This window comes from Chiloscyllium punctatum, chromosome 9 (genome assembly GCF_047496795.1).
Source record: "Chiloscyllium punctatum isolate Juve2018m chromosome 9, sChiPun1.3, whole genome shotgun sequence".
In the NCBI taxonomy this organism is placed as follows: domain Eukaryota; kingdom Metazoa; phylum Chordata; class Chondrichthyes; order Orectolobiformes; family Hemiscylliidae; genus Chiloscyllium; species Chiloscyllium punctatum.
In genome coordinates, this window is record NC_092747.1 from 98046954 (window position 1) to 98063130 (window position 16177).

Below are 16177 nucleotides of genomic sequence, written 5' to 3' on the forward strand. Positions count from 1 at the left end.
TTTCCCCCAAGTAGAGTTTTATTGAGTGTTTGTTTGTTTATTTTCTAACCATTTCAAAGATTGTTAGTGTGTTCACCAGCTCTGCCTTGTGTAGATACTAGGTAAGTAGGTAAAAGAATGAGCTTAGAAATATGGATGAGGCAGGGGAACATGCATTCAGTTTATAATGGGTAAGGCTTCAATAGGTATGGAGGGGGCAGAGAAGATATGGTATATGGAAGGAACATGGAGTTGATATGACAGATAGCTGGGGTCGAAGAATAGGTGTAATGGTCCTTAACACTCATTTGCATAACTGGACCATTGTTCCAGTGAATGGAGCTGCGTCCTCTAATCAGCCCACTTCCACACTTGTCTTCCTTGATTCAGTTGGCAGTACAGCTGGATTGTGAAGCAGAGTGACTCAACAGCATATAGTTCAGGCCTCAACCTTGCCCTTGCCTGAAACATGGCGACCCTCACATTAAACTCGCCACTTTTCATTACTGTCCAATGAGAAATGGGTCCTATGAGATGGCAGTGATGCTCACTTCACTTCATTTACATTCCCATCTTGGGCCTGCCTCTGAGATACTGCCCCAACCATAAAAATAACACAGATAGACACTGCTGGGCAAGAGCCGGGTTTGCACTGTTACAAAACGGCTCACCTGAAATGTGAAGATCTAGTTTTGTGTGTTTGCCTTCAAATCTTTTTCTCTACTATTTTAGACCTTTTAACATGAAGAGCTAATGGCTCACTTAAAATGACAGGCAAAGACATTTTGGACAAATGCTGTGTACCAATCTTCCTTAAAGGGAATTAACTGGAGCTTTAATTTCTTATGTCTCTGCTAATGAAACACTTTCCAACAAAATGCAGAAAATAAACAAAGTCCTTATTTTAGAAAGTGGGGGAGGAATGTAATTAAACTGGTTGCTATAGTAGCAGTATTTACAATGACTACATTCAAAAGCAATATAATATATTTAAGACCATGCATAGCTGGAGTATTTTCCCTCAGGAGAAATCTTAGAAAGGAACTTGGTAACCTTTGTTATCCCTACTATACATCTTTCTTAATTGTGCTGTTGATGCTTTATCATCTCAAATATCTAATGAAGGAGTTATTCTTCATGTTTCATTTTTTTTGTTAGAAATCACAATCCAAACAGTTAGGATTTTTCACAGATTACCCAGGTTTTCCTTATTAGAATTATATTAAGCGGTGCATGCAAGTAGCAGTATGTGTGCAATGCTTACATCATGAGAAACAAACATTCAAGCTGTTCCAGTTTTATACTCTACCTGGTCTTTCAGAGATTAGTAATTGTTTAGTAACAGGTTTGTAGAGGCTTTGAGAGCTAAACCCATTGGTATATGGACTATATCCTGTAAACGAGCTACATGGAAGACCAGAAGTGTAAGAATTCGAAAACAGGCTTTTCCATCGATTGGCTTTTGAAGGAAAGAAGCAAAGACACAATTAGATTTGACAAACCTCTGCTTGAAGTGTTCGCTTATATAAAATAAAACAACAAATCATATATATTACAGCATGGAATAGCTTCATTCAGCAGAATATCTAATGCCAACAGCCCATTAAAACCACTGGGTTTCCAACTATTAATATTTAGGGTGACATGTGCATATTGAAGTTTTGTAAATGTACCATGAAATTACAAAATTCAATAAAACTTGGTGTTGAAGTTTATTTTTAGATAAACGACAATGAATACCAGGCTTCAGAATATTCCAAGCTATGCAGAGCATCCTTCAACTATGAAGGATAAATCCCTGTTATCACTTTGTTTCTCCTCAATGCTTCCAGAAATACTGATTGCAGTGCGCATCAACGTCAACTATCTAATCCAAAAACTGGTCCACAGCTATTTAGCAGTTATAGAATTAGGCTCTGCTCGGGTGCCTTCTTTACCCAGTATTGACTCCTTAGTGAGGGAGGCAACAGATACTGTTCAGGAAATAAGAACTTTAAACAATGTATCCTCTTTATTGGCAACAATAGTCAAGTTGAAGTGCAATGCCTCTGCCTTGCTAAGGAACGAAACTTGGATTTAATGCTAAAAGGAAATCTGAATCATCAGTCACTTGAATTCAATTTATTAAAAGAACGAGGGACAAGACTAAATTCACGCTCCAACCCTACACGAAATCAAGCCCTCAATATCCAGGCAACTATCCCAATTCTTGTCACATTCTTGACTAATTTGCACAACAAAATAGGAAAACACAATGTTAGAAAATCAGAAGTCACAAGATCCCCACCAAGCCACTAAAATAAAACAAAGAACCACTGGAAATTCAAACCAACAACAGAAATTGCTGGAGAAACTAAACAGGTCTGACAGCATCCATGGAGAGAAAAGAGTTAACGTCTTAGGTCCAGTGAGCCTTCTTCAGAAGTGCTCTGAAAGCAGGGTCACTGGATATCAAATGTCAATTCAGCTTTCTCTCCATGGATGCTGCCATATTTGCTGAGTTTCTCCTGTGATTTCTGTTTTTGCTTCCTTCAAATCACTCCTGACTTGGATATATGTTATTCCTTCAAAGTCACAGGGTCAAAATTCTGGAGTTCGCTCCCTAATAGCACTGAATTTATCTGCACCAAACAGACCTGCAGTGGTTCAAGAAGGCAGAAGCTCATCATCATCTCCTCAAAATTAGAGTGGTGCTGGAAAAGCACAGCGGGTCAGGCAGCATCCAAGAAGCATGAAAATCGACATTTCGGGCAAAGCCCTTCATCAGGAATGAGGTTGGGAGCCTCGCGGGGTGGAGTGATAAATGGGAGAGGGGTGGAGCTGGGGAGCAGGTAGCTGAGAGTGCAATAGGTGGAGGTAAAGGTGATAGGTTGGAGAGGAGGGTGCAGCGGATAGGTGGGAAAGAAGATTGGCAGGTGTGATAGGTCATGAGGATGGTGCTGAGCTGGAAGGTTGGAACTTGGGTAAGGTGGGGGGGAGGAGAAGTGAGAAAACTGGTGAAGTCCACATTGATGCCCTGGGGTTGAAGGGTTCTGAGGCAGAAGATTTGGGGTTCTTCCTCCAGGTGTCTGGTGGTGAGGGAGTGGCGATGGAGGGGCCAAGGACCTCCATGTCCTCAGCAAAGTGGAAGGGGGAGTTGAATATTCGGCCACGGGGTTGTAGGGTTGATAGGTGCAGGTATCCCAGAGACGTTCTCTGAAACACTCAGAGAAGGCGTCCGGTCTCTCCAACGTAGAGATGACCGCATTGGGAGCAACGGGTATAGTAAATGACATGTGTGGAAATGTAATTGAAACTTTGATGGATATGGAAGGCTCCTTTGGGGCCTTGGACGGAGGTGTGGGCACAAGCTTTGCAATTCCTGCAATGGCAGGGGAAAGTCCCAGGAGGGAAGGGTGTGTTGTTAGGGTGTGTGGACCTGACCATGTAGTAATGGAGAGAATGGTCTCTGTGGAAAGCAAATAGTGGTGGGGAGGGAAATATATCCCTGGGTGGTGGAGTCTGCATGTAGGTGGGGGAAATGTCGGCAGATGATATGACGTATATGTGTCCGTGTTGCGGTTGGAGGGGTTGAGTTCGAGGACGGGGGTGCGGGACATGGACAAAATGTGTTGGAGGGTATCTTCAACCACATGGGAGGGAAACTCCAGACGAACAGTTCACCAACTTCACTAACACATTCCACCCCGACCTTAAATTCACGTGGACCATTTCTGACACCTCCCTCCCCTTCCTGGGCCTCTCCATCTCTATCAATGATGACCGACTCAACACTGACATTTTCTACAAACCTGCCAACTCCCACAGCTACCTGGATTACACCTCCTCCCTGCCTAGCTCCTGCAAAAATGCTATCCCATATTCCCAATTCCTCCGCCTCTGCCACATCTGCTCCCAGGAAGACCAGTTCCATCACAAAACACATCAGATTGCTTCCTTCTTTAAAGACCGCAATTTCCCCTCCCACATGGTTGAAGATGCCTTCCAACACATCTTATCCAACCTCTGCATACATCACATCATCTGCCAACATTTCCGCCACCTACAAATTAATCCTACCAGCAGGGCTATATTTCCCTCCCCACCCCTATCTGCTTTCCGTAAAGACCATTCTCTCCATGGCTACTTGGTCAAGTCTACATCCCTAACGCCATCTGCTCCTGGGACCTTTCCCTGCCACCACAGGAATTGCAAAACCTGCACCCATACCTCCCCCCTCACCTCCATCCGAAGCCCCAAAGAAGCCTTCCACATCAAAGTTTCACCTGCACTTCCACATGTCATTTTTTGCATCCATTGCTCCCAATGTGGTCGCTTCTATACTGGGGAGACCAGCCACCTTCTCCCAGAGTGATTCAGAGAACATCTCTGAACACCCACACCAAATCAACCCCACCACCCCGTGGCTGAACATTTAACTTCTCCTCCACCCACTCTGCCGAGGACATGCAGCTCTTGGGCCTCCTCTATCGCCACACCCCTACCACCCGACGCCTGGAGGAAGAACGCCTCATCTTCCGCCTTGGGCGGCTCCAACCCATGGCATCAACATGGACTTCACCAGTTTCCTCATTTCTCCTCTCCCCACCTCATCCCAGTTCCAACCTTGCGGCTCAGCACCGTCCTCATGACCTGTCCCACCTGTCAACCTTCCTTCCCACCTATCCGTTCCATCTTCCTCTCTGACCTAGCACCTTTCCCCCAACCTCTTCCACCTACTGCGCTCTCAGCTACCTTCTTCCCAGCCCCAGCCCCAGCCCCCTCCCATCTATCTCTCCATGCCAGAGGCTCCCAGCCTCATTCCAGATGAAGGGCTTTTGCCCAAAACGTTGATTTTCCTGCTGCTTGATGCTGCCTGACCTGCTGTGCTTTTCCAGCACCACTCTAATCTTAACTCTAATCTCTAGCATCTGCAATGCCCACTTCCGCCTATTATCTCCTCAAGGGCAACCAGCGATGGGTAACAAATGCTGGCCCAGCCAGCAATGAATGAGTGAAAACGAAGTCCCATTATTCAATTATCCAAGAAGGAACATACAGCTTCAAAGGGTGAAGTAACAACGAGGTCAAATTGACCAACTTAGGGCCAGTTTCAATTTCATTCGTAAAGTGGATCCATTGTAACAGGCTTAGTTTTCTGAGAAATGTATACATTTTGCCCTGTATAGACAGGTGTTATTAGATAATTCAGGAAATCATGGAAAGCAGCTTACTTAATAAGGGCAAATATACCCTTTATGGGTTTTTACCATTAGTTTAATAAACACAGTAGCACAACCCAACTGGAAATTGACAGGTTTTGCTTTTTTTCACTAATACTATACTGAAGGAATCAATACTTCATTTTGGTCAGCATGGACCAGTTTGGGCCAAAGGCTCTGTCTCTGTACTGTAGGACTCTACGACGCCATTTTCTGATGCCCTTCAATATGCTCATTCCCTAGCACTACTGCAAAAGCAAATTATAGAATTTGTCCCATTGATAAATAGACATATAAAGTAAGACATACATCTACAAAAAGATATCTTCCATTCAAGAAAAATAATTAATATGTAAATCCTCCTACTCCACATTAGAGATACTAACCCCTGTCAGTCACGTTGAATGTTGTGCAATATTACAACTTGTTAAAAGAGGGCATTCTCAGAAATTATTTTAATCAGTTCCTTTAATTTCCAAATGAAAAGAAAACTTCCTAGAATATTCCTTACACTGTCACCTTCTGCTTTCATAAAATATGAATCTAAGAAGGGGAAACACCTGAATTTTCAAAGTTGGCTTCAACAACAGTGAAGACTTTCATTCTCAACAGATGAAGTGCCAAAATATTCAAGTATCCTATAAAGAATAGAATGGATTTTCAGGAATGGGAAAAGACTGTTTTGGTCCAACAACAAATCGGCTCTTTTTGGTTGATTTATGCCCCACTCCACCTTTCAATTCCTATTTTCTTCAGAATATTCAACCTTGAAGAGCAATTAATAATTCACACCAGTGGCTGGATTTTCTTCTCATCACAATAAGACCTGAAGAATGAGCTACTTACAGCATGGAGGGAATAATCAGACAGCAACTACATGCATAAGGGTGTGCCCATAACTTGTCATCAATTCATTACAGACCTGTGATCTACCAGACCAACTGTTCCTGTTTGTGCTGTTAAGGACACACTATGTTCAAATGCAATAAAAGGAAAGTGTTTGATCAAATCTTTTTTATGTGTTGCTGGCATCAAAATGCTCACTTTCAGGAGTACACCTGAGCTCCCGTTGATCGGTGGAAAATAAAATCACAAATGGGACTGTGCCCCCAAATTCCCAGCATGTTCTCCCCCAAGATTGCACATTGATAAAGTAAGTGTACTTCCTCAAAAGTCTCAGTAGCCCTATGCATGAAAAAGATCACATTTATTTTCCTCTGTGCTGTACAAAATATGCAGATTGTGAACCAATGTCATATAATTAGCATTATTTCAGGGTCAGGTATTTCTATATCATATCCTGCACACAATTCACAAAGGAGCTGGTCTTAAGACCATCAAACAATCATCTCTTGTTCCTGAAGGAATGAACAATTAGGCATGACCATGAGTAAGCAATTCTAAATTATGTACACACCACTGTCAATCCACTATCATTGATGAAGATCCTAAAACCATCCTATCCATTAAATAGCAGGATCAATCTCTTGTTGCAGTATACAAGAGGAAGGCAAGACACTCAAACAACAAAGTTTCAGATAGGGTAATTTGTAAAATTCTTTTTAGCTAAATCTCTACAGCGAATAAATTACAACTTTAGTATTTGGGTTCAACAGATTGATCCTCCTTTAATATCAAAAGTTTTAAATGTATTCAAACTACCAATTACCCAGGCAATTTTAAAAAAAAGTTGGCTTCTCTTTATCAAACAAATAATAATGAAGACATACAAGTTGAATAAAAGGTCAAACTAAATTGCTCAGTTCCGCACTGCCCAGAAAAACCAGACAGGGATTTCTGAGATCTAATAAAGTGTCATGATTCAGAAAATTATTGGTTCAGATTTTCTCAGGATATTAACATCACAGGTTTCCAGAGACCGACCTTTGAATGAAGGAACAAAAATAAGAGATCACAAAGATGAGTTCCCAACACTATATAAAGTTCACTTCTACAAGATTCCACTACACCTCACGCTAATCAATTTTTACCCAGTTAAATCATAGAATCCGTAGAATGCAGGTAAAGATTATTCAGCCCATCAAGTCTGCACCAAATCTTTAAAGTGCACCATACCCTAATGCTTAACTCTGCACTTATCATGATGAATCCACCTAGCCTGGACACTACAGGGCAATTCAGCATGGCCAATCCATTTAACCTGAACATTTTGGGACTGTGGAAGGAAACCAGAACACCAAGTGGAAACTCCTGCAGACACGGGAGAATATGCAAACTCCACAATCAGTCACAAGAGGATCGACGTTTCAGGCACAGGCCCTTCATCAGACTTTGGGCCTCTGCCCAAAACATCAATTCTCCTGCTCCTTAGATGCCTGACCTGCTGTGCTTTTCCAGCACCACACTCTTGACTCTGACCTGCAGTATCTGCAGTCCTCACTTTCTCCACAATCAGTCACCCAAGGCTGTAACCAAACACAGGTCTTTGGTATTGTGAGGCAACAGTGCTAACTGCTATGCCATCATGTTGCCCTAATGTGGTAAGTATTCTAATATGTCATTTCTCTATCTGATAAATGTAGAAATGTTGATAACATGGTGTTAAAGAAATCAAATTTGCATTTACTATGTTTTGTGTTAACTTATTCCAAAATTAATCATTCAAAATAAATAAACTGTGTGAAGTTTGGCTTAGCTTTCAACTTTCACTAATACTAATTCCCCAGTTCCTTTATTCTGCCTTTCCACTAGCTATCAAACTATTTATTATTTTGAAAACAAATATCCAAACTGTCCTTACACTTTCAATATAAACTCAGCATTACATTTCAACTTTTATATTCCAAACCTAAATCAATACCCAGGAAACCATCATCTAATCATTTTATAAAAAATAATTCAGTTGAAACATTTCATTCAGACCTGAATAAGCAGCCCCTCCTATGCCTTCGTGCGATCCAAAGTTCGTGATTTCTCTTACTTTTACAAAATACTGTACTGACTGACACGAATTGGGATCAGATTCAATCTTCATTTTTATTTGCCTATTTCACAATCTTAGCAACACCTTTGTTACTTCCCTTTATTCTTTGGACTATTTGCTATCTCTCCTAATTTTGGATCTTCTGGAAATTTGATTACAAATTTGTCTCATCCAAAGTCTAAATAAAACACAAAACATACCAATTTTCCAATTTTCTCTTACTGACTTGATCCTTGGAACTTCTACAATATGATCCATTGTTTTTTTAATGGCCTTTTACCATCATTAGTTAAGATGTTAGAAGACAAGTTAAGTAAAGCTTTTGATTCATAAGCAAAAAATACTTTAATATCACAGTGCAGTTGATCCTGGATTTGAAATACCTCATCTGAAATAATTATTCAAATAACACTCAGATATGCATAACATATAAATTCCATTCTAGGTTACAGCAGAATCTTTGGAACACAAGCAACCAGAGATACAATGTGCCATTCATGTCATATAAACATTAAATGAGGATCCAAAGCTCAGGAGTCATTTTACAATTTGACCATTGCGAAAAGGAGGCATGAAGTTGAAACTTCTTGTCTTGCAATCATTGGGACAGGAATGCAAGAAACCAAACTTGAAGAAGGAACACCAATTTATATATCATGAGAAAAGGATGCTTAATGCTTGGATCATTGTTCGCACGGAGACGCAACAGGAGCAGTTGACTGTCCACCTTAGTTCTCATCCCAGACAAGTAAATCCTGATTGGTCAGAGTGTTGCCATGGCAGTGCAGCCGAGATTGTGAAAAAGGGTTATGGAGCCTGGCCACAAAAAGATGCAATACATTAACAAATTTATTCTGCCTAGATAAAACAGGGCCTAATGTGTTAATGTATGACTGGCTTCTAGTGTAAATCTCAATATAGTCTGGATTGTTTTGCAAATGCTGTCCAATAGCAGAATCAGATCTAATCACATTGGACATGGTATTCTGAAAATTATAAACACAGACTGGTTAAGAACAATCAGCACTCTGCCCTTTGTGAATGGTCAACGATATGTTGTTTAATACAATCAAGAATCATTCGGATGTACTGCCTAGATACTTTATCATACTGAGACTGAAATGCATATCACCTCACTCGGTAAAATTCATTTTGGCTTGATAGCAACATTCGGTCTCTAGAAAAGATTATTCACGTATTTACTGCAAAATAGTAGTATCGGACAACTAACTTCCCAGGTTGTTTGAAGCTTTGAGATGCCATCTTGTCCAGGATAATTTGGCATACACTAGGCACTATTCAGGACCAAAAATGGTGGATATAGGCCCTTTTATGAGTTTGTGTAGTACACAGCAAGTAATAACTTGATCAGGGTAGCCATTATCGCAAAAGAGTCTTAACATGCCCTATCTTAACATCAACATGCATGATGAGCAGGTAGCCAGGGCCCTATTCACAATGGTTCCAATAAGAACTATCTTGTAGCACTTGGAAATATAGGAATCCCAATCCATTTGAATCAATGAAAATAAGCTTGCAGTAGATAATAGCCAAGAACTCATTGGCAGGTCTCTCAACTAATAGAGTTAAGGAAAGGGAGCACAGTAAATTTTGCCATTTCAATGGTAAATATGAACACATGATGGAGTTAACTGAACTGCGTCAAGAAATTCTTTGATGTAGCTGTGGATTCAAATATTGCAAATGTGCCATATACTTATCAGAAGGATGAGAGGGGTAGAAGCTTTGTGGTCATTACAAAGTCGAAAATGGGAGAGGTGCTATGTAGTGTGCTGCTTCCTCACGGTAACACTCAGACCAATCAATCAGCATGCCCTTCTCATGCTCTATAAATTGATGTTCCTCCTCCAAGTCTGGCTTCTTGCATCCTGATCTTGACGACTGTAAGGTATAAAATTTTGAATCTGTACCTCTTTTTAGCGATGTTCAAGTTCTGTTCTACCAAACAATGATTTAAATTCAAAATGTAAAAATCAAAAGCATCCATTGACATACAAAGCATTATGAATATGCATCTTAAAAAGGATGTACAAAAGCCATTGCTACCTTTTCTAATGCTGACATTAAAAAAAGTAATAATTTTATGTATTATGATATAAAGATAATTGAATCTCACCAATTAAAGAGATTCTTAGACCTACAGTGTTAACAATAACTGTGTGGAGCATTAAAAAAAAAGGCAAGTATAATTATCTTGACACCGCACTGTAAAAATAAATGACCCAGAAATTATTGCAGTTCTTTTCCCCAAATCCATTATACCCTAGCACATACAGAAGGCTCTGTCCTACATTCTTCCTCAATGAATTTCTGCAATATCATTATAATAATAGCCTTGTTAAAAAGTCAGCTGTATTTTCATGCAGTCACCATGCAGTGACAACCTCTACAGCTGCAGTTTGGATGCCAAGAATTACCACATCACTATTTATTTGATTCAATTGTGCACAACAAAGACTATGGATGTGCCTAGCTAGTGAAATACAGCCATATGCAGGGGAATTACATAACTGCCTTGAAAGGGATGTTGGATAAGCATATGAAGAAGTGAGAAAAGAGCTTTATACTGAGGGTTAGACAAGGAAAGATGGGTTAGAGGCTTGATGGAGAACAGTATACTATTTTGGTCTCCTTAATTGACCATAGATATAATCAAGTCAGTCATGATCTTATTGAATGGCAGAGCAGGCTGACAATTCCTCCTATTGTGTATATTGGTAAGAGTGTGGAATGGTCTTCCCCAGAAGGCAGTGGAGGCTGGATCTTTAAAATTATTCAAGGACAAGTTAGATAGATTTTTGATAGTCAAGTGTGTAAAAGATTATGAAGTTCATACAGGAAAGAGGAACTAAAACCACAACTATGTTCACATTAGCTATTATCATACTAAATGGTAAAATAGGCGAGACATCCTAAACGGCCTACTCTTGCTCCTGAAACCTATGTCTCTCTGAATTGTAAGCTCCAGTATGGAATGAGTGGGCTGAACAGCCTGCTCCTTTGCTCAATACTTCATCCAATCTACTTAACAGATTTACAGAATATTTTAAAATATGAAGTAACTTGGTCAACAAATAACAGTGCATTTTAAAAAGATTTAAAATGGTTGCAATAAAAACAATGCAGTTGTGATGAATATTGAAGTAAAAAAGTGGGATAATGTTGTTTGGACTCTGTGCAATTTGTCCTTATTTACATTTAGTCATCATTATTTGATTTGAACAGGCACAGTCTGCATTTCCACTTTGTTCAGCCTTAAGATTTTATTTTATGAAACTAAAAGCTTTGTTTAAAAGTCATTTAAAATCTGGTGCATTCATGGCATAGATCAGCAACATTACATTGAATGGGAAAGCAGGCTCCAGGGGCTGGATAGCTTACTCCTGTTTTTATTTTGTATGTATCAATAACATTTTACCTCTCCTAAAAAGGGTTCAAAATAAAAGGTGCTGAAACAGTCTTTCAACAATTTTCTTTGCAGTTCCTTTCTTTAATTCTAATGATCTAGTATGACATTATTATGTTTGAGACAAAGTGCTTAAATGCATATAGACACACACATACACACACTTGCATTATAAAAGTTCTGAACATCCCACAAGTGGAAATGGTTGATTTATTTTGAGGAAACATTATATGCCTTCATTCCCCTCCTTAATTATAGTCCCGATTGTACTCCAGTTCATGCTTCATTTTAAAATTTACTCTAACAAGAACACTTATCCAGCTGAAAAACAAAACTGCAAAGTCCATTTCTTCTCAAAATCTGCTGCACCATCTCTGCCTAACCAATACAGTTTAATGGTGGGGAAACGTTCCAATGTACTGTACATCATAATGACACAGCATTCATTTCCACCACTCCATACTTGCTGGCTTCAGTCTGCCTCAAGGACTAATTGTTGTAGGTTGGACATTTGCTGGCTTTTCTCAAATCTCAAAACTCTGCTGACATTGTGCTACACAAGCATAAATGTGGAGCATTCAAGTTTCAGTGTGCATTCGAACACTAAAGGTTACCATGGCAATGCAATAAGGTGATGATACGTAACGTGATGCATAAATGTCGACTCCATAACCAAGCCCCTTACTGCTGACTTAGAATCTCCGTGGAGAGTTCTAGTTTCCTGGGTCTTAAACAACTGTCTATTGCTTTTAAGTAACTTGAAACAGAATCACATGCACAATTATGCAGACACTTGGAACAAGCAGACTATACTCAGCAACAAGCCTTCAATCCATATGGAAAACTACCCACATGCATAGTTCAGTCTGAAAAATGATACAATTCTTAACCTTTGCAAGAAACATGTACATATCTGGTCAAAAGTCACAATTTCTGAAATATCTTAACATTTATTCAGACAACTGTGCTTTGTGATGACAAAAATGTAGAGTGAAAGATCTACATAATGCCATGCTGGTTATAGTTAATGGCAAAACTTAGACTTTCTAGTTAGCTTAGGGGAGGTACATCAGAAAAGTGATTCGTTTGTACATTTCAAAGGTTTGCTTTCAAAAATCAGATGAATCAAAAGAACAAAGATGCATGTGAATTCATTCAGTCCTATGAACTTAAATCTAGACTGTGCCGATATTTTTGGAATGGTCACAATCACATGCTTCACAATGCCTTGAAATCCTGGCTACTCGACCATTTAGGAAATATACTGTGCCCTTTCTCGACAAAAAAGTGCTGCCACTAACAAACACTGACTCAAAATACCTAAAGACAGATCATTGTAGTTACACAAACCTTGAAAATATCACTGATTCGACATATGCTAACACTGATAGCCAGGAAGATTTGGTGGCACAGAAACTAACATAATACTGGCATTCATATCTGTAGGAAGGACTGGTTGCATACAGGCAATTACTTTTGCAACGATACCTTGACAAATAGCCTCTCTCCCTAAGTGGAGGCAAGAAAGACCGCTCTCATCCATAATGTCAAAACAGGACAGCCTGGGGTCTGTAACTGTGAGCCCAGAGTTTTAAAAAAAATCTGCGAACATCAAGAAAAATTCTACAAATTTATCATAACAAATGCCATCTTTAAAAATTGATTCCTGTAATGTCCCCTGTTGATACCAGGATGCTTTCCAGTCCCTTTACAGGTTCCTCTTTCAAGCTCACCAAGAAATGGCATTAGTGAAATTTCTGCAGCCGAAACTGTTGAAAGAAGAGGAGTGGTGAATAATTATTGTGCAGTACAAAAAGGCAGGATGGAATAATAATGAAGATCTAGCTGAAGCTAGCTAGAAGTTGAGGACGATGTGGTGGGCAACAAAATGGATGAAACTTCAATACAGCTTGAAAAAAAAAAAGAAATTTCTAAAAGTGAATCCAAAGAAAAGCACCATAAATTGAGTACAGCCTCAACTGGGATCATTTCACACTACAGGTGACCCCATCACACTGTACACTCTCTCTCAAACATGCACACTCTCATATGCATATACTCCCTCACACTCCAACTCTCTCACACAAACACATAGACCCTCCCATACACAGAGGCTGGTGTTGTGTGATTTTTAACTTTGTCTCACATACATATACTCACGCATACTCTCTCAAGCACACACATTCTTACACATATGCACACACATGCTCTCATACACACACACACACACACACACTCTCTCTCTCTCTCTCTCTCAAGAGCACGTGCACACACACACAAATCTATGGGATGAAATTGCATTTGCAGGTCCACTATTTTGTTAAAAAAGCACACACAATCTGTTGACAGTCAGTCAATATGGCATTTTATAAATTCCTACTTTGAAATTAAAACCAGTCTGGCTACAGGATGAAATACAAACAGACTTGAGGCATTGTCTCACACTTCAAATGCATTGTCTGACCTAAGATGTCACCTTTGTTCTGATAAAACCTGAACTTACCTTGGAGCAGGGATTTACATATTAGTAAATCTAAACCTGCACCTCTATTCTACTGATTAAAGACTTAATAGCCAACTAGTTGTGTTCAATACATTCACGTAAGTTGCATGACCCTTTGATGCTTCACTATAAATTCTGTGGCCGATGTATTCTGTTTCACTAGCTGCCTGAGGAAGGAACAGGAACTCCAAAAGCTCATGGTTTCAAATAAACTCTTTGGATAATAACCCTTATTGTGTGATTTTTGACCATAGGCGACTGACTGTGTGGAGTTTGCACGTTCTCCCCGTGTCTGCGTGGGTTTCCTCCGGGTGCTCCGGTTTCCTCCCACACTCCAAAGATGTGCAGGTCAGGTGAATTGGCCATGCTAAATTGCCCGTAGTGTGAGGTAAGGGGTAGATGTAGATGTAGATGTAGGGGTATGGGTGGGTTACGCTTCGGCGGGGCGGTGTGGACTTGTTGGGCCGAAGGGCCTGTTTCCACACTGTAAGTAATCTAATCTAATCTAATCTAATCTAATCTAAGTGAGGTAAATCTCAGAGTTTTAACCAGATTTGAGTCTCTTCGTATTATTTTCAAGGGGATTCAATGACAAAGCCTTGTGAGTTTTCTCACTGTGTCAGCATCTAAAGGCAATTAGGTCTAGGACACTATCCTGAGGAACTTAGCGGAGATACTGGAGCTGAGATGACTGTCCTCCAACAACCCAATCTTCTTCCCTTTTTGCCAAGACTCCAACCAGCGCAGAGACTTTCTCCCTTATTCCCATTGACTCCAGTCTTGCTAAAATACAGCCTTGACGTTAGTGGCAGTCACTCTTGTCTCTGGAGTTCATCTCTTCCATTGGAGCTAAGTTTGCAATGAGGTCAGCAGCTGAATACCCCTAGCCAATCCCAAATGGGCATCAGTGAGCAGGCTATTGCTACAAGTGCTGACAGCAAGCGTACGCACACCGGGAGGGGAACAAAGATTTGAAAGGAACCTGGATTTTGCACTTTAATCAGAAGCCTACCTTCTAACTGATTAAACGATTCAACAGCTAGTTTTAAAGTTGTCATCTTTTTGCTTATAAATAGTGTCTTATACTCCATATCAAACCATGCCTGATGAAGGAGCACTCTGAAAGCTTGCAATTTCAAATAAACCTGTTGCACTATAACCTGGTGTTATAGACTTCCTCTCCAATGGCACCAGGACACGAATGTAGCCGCTGAAGGAGGACAGACAGTCGGCAACTATGGCCCCTCCACTGTCTGCTGCCTGGACCTGTTCTGGTCAGTTTTGTCCTGCTGGGTGTGTACAAGACACACTTGGGCAGTTTTTCACATTGTCAGGCAGGTATCAGTGTGGTAACTTGGTTAGGGGTGCAGCAAGCTCTGGAGCACACAACTTCAGTACTTTCACTGGAACACGGTCAGCCTTCATGGTATCTATGAACTAAGTAGTACACGACGATGAACCTCATACCTGCGCTATGAGGGGCCAAACTGCAAGCAAGGCAATGTAATGCAAGGCAGGGATGCTGTAAGTTTCCAAATCGGATCAGAGCCCAGAGATACAGCCTGGTCTAGTCCATAAACACAGTCTGTGCTACAGCATTACAATGTCAGTTGCCATTTCACCCCAAGGAGCAACACAGAGTGCAGAAGCCTCCTGGATCTGAGATGTGCCAGGAGGTTTCTTAGCAGCTGGCACATAATAGATGCCAGTATCCATGGCTTTGGGGTGTGCGTGGCCAGTGCCCATGGAGCATACCCAGTTCCCGATGTTGGTGCCTGTTGTCCATTATGGAAGTTGTTCAGAGCAATCAGTGAGCTGAATTCTGTTGCCTCCAAGTTGCATTTCCTCAATGTTGACCTTGTTTGGGGTGTTTGGTAAGACAGGAAGCTGAATATGAGATGTGTTGGACCGACAATCATTTAACAAGCAATAATCCCTGTCAGTTGGCATCTCACCAATCCCTGGCAAGAATCTCACCAGGCTGCTTGTGAAAACTATACAAGATAGCACAATATGATCGTAACTTTGAGATCAGCCTCACCACACATGTCGCCCCTTGTGCCAACAATGGGTCTGCTCCACTGTTGTCATTTCAATAATGCTACTGATGCTCTGTAATGTGG

The 16177-nt window shown here is 40.6% G+C and overlaps 1 protein-coding gene across 2 annotated transcripts in view; it reads right to left on the minus strand.

Moving 5' to 3' along the window:
- Positions 1 to 16177, minus strand: part of slain1a (SLAIN motif family, member 1a) — a 128155-nt gene that overhangs the window by 57065 nt on the left and 54913 nt on the right. The window contains exon 1 of one of the 2 annotated variants that reach the window (XM_072577933.1): positions 1289 to 1396. The exons of the other annotated variant lie outside the window; for it this stretch is intronic. The gene's annotated coding sequence lies outside the window, so the exon portion shown is untranslated. Of the gene's footprint in view, positions 1 to 1288; positions 1397 to 16177 lie in introns of those variants that run through there. 2 annotated transcript variants of the gene reach the window in all.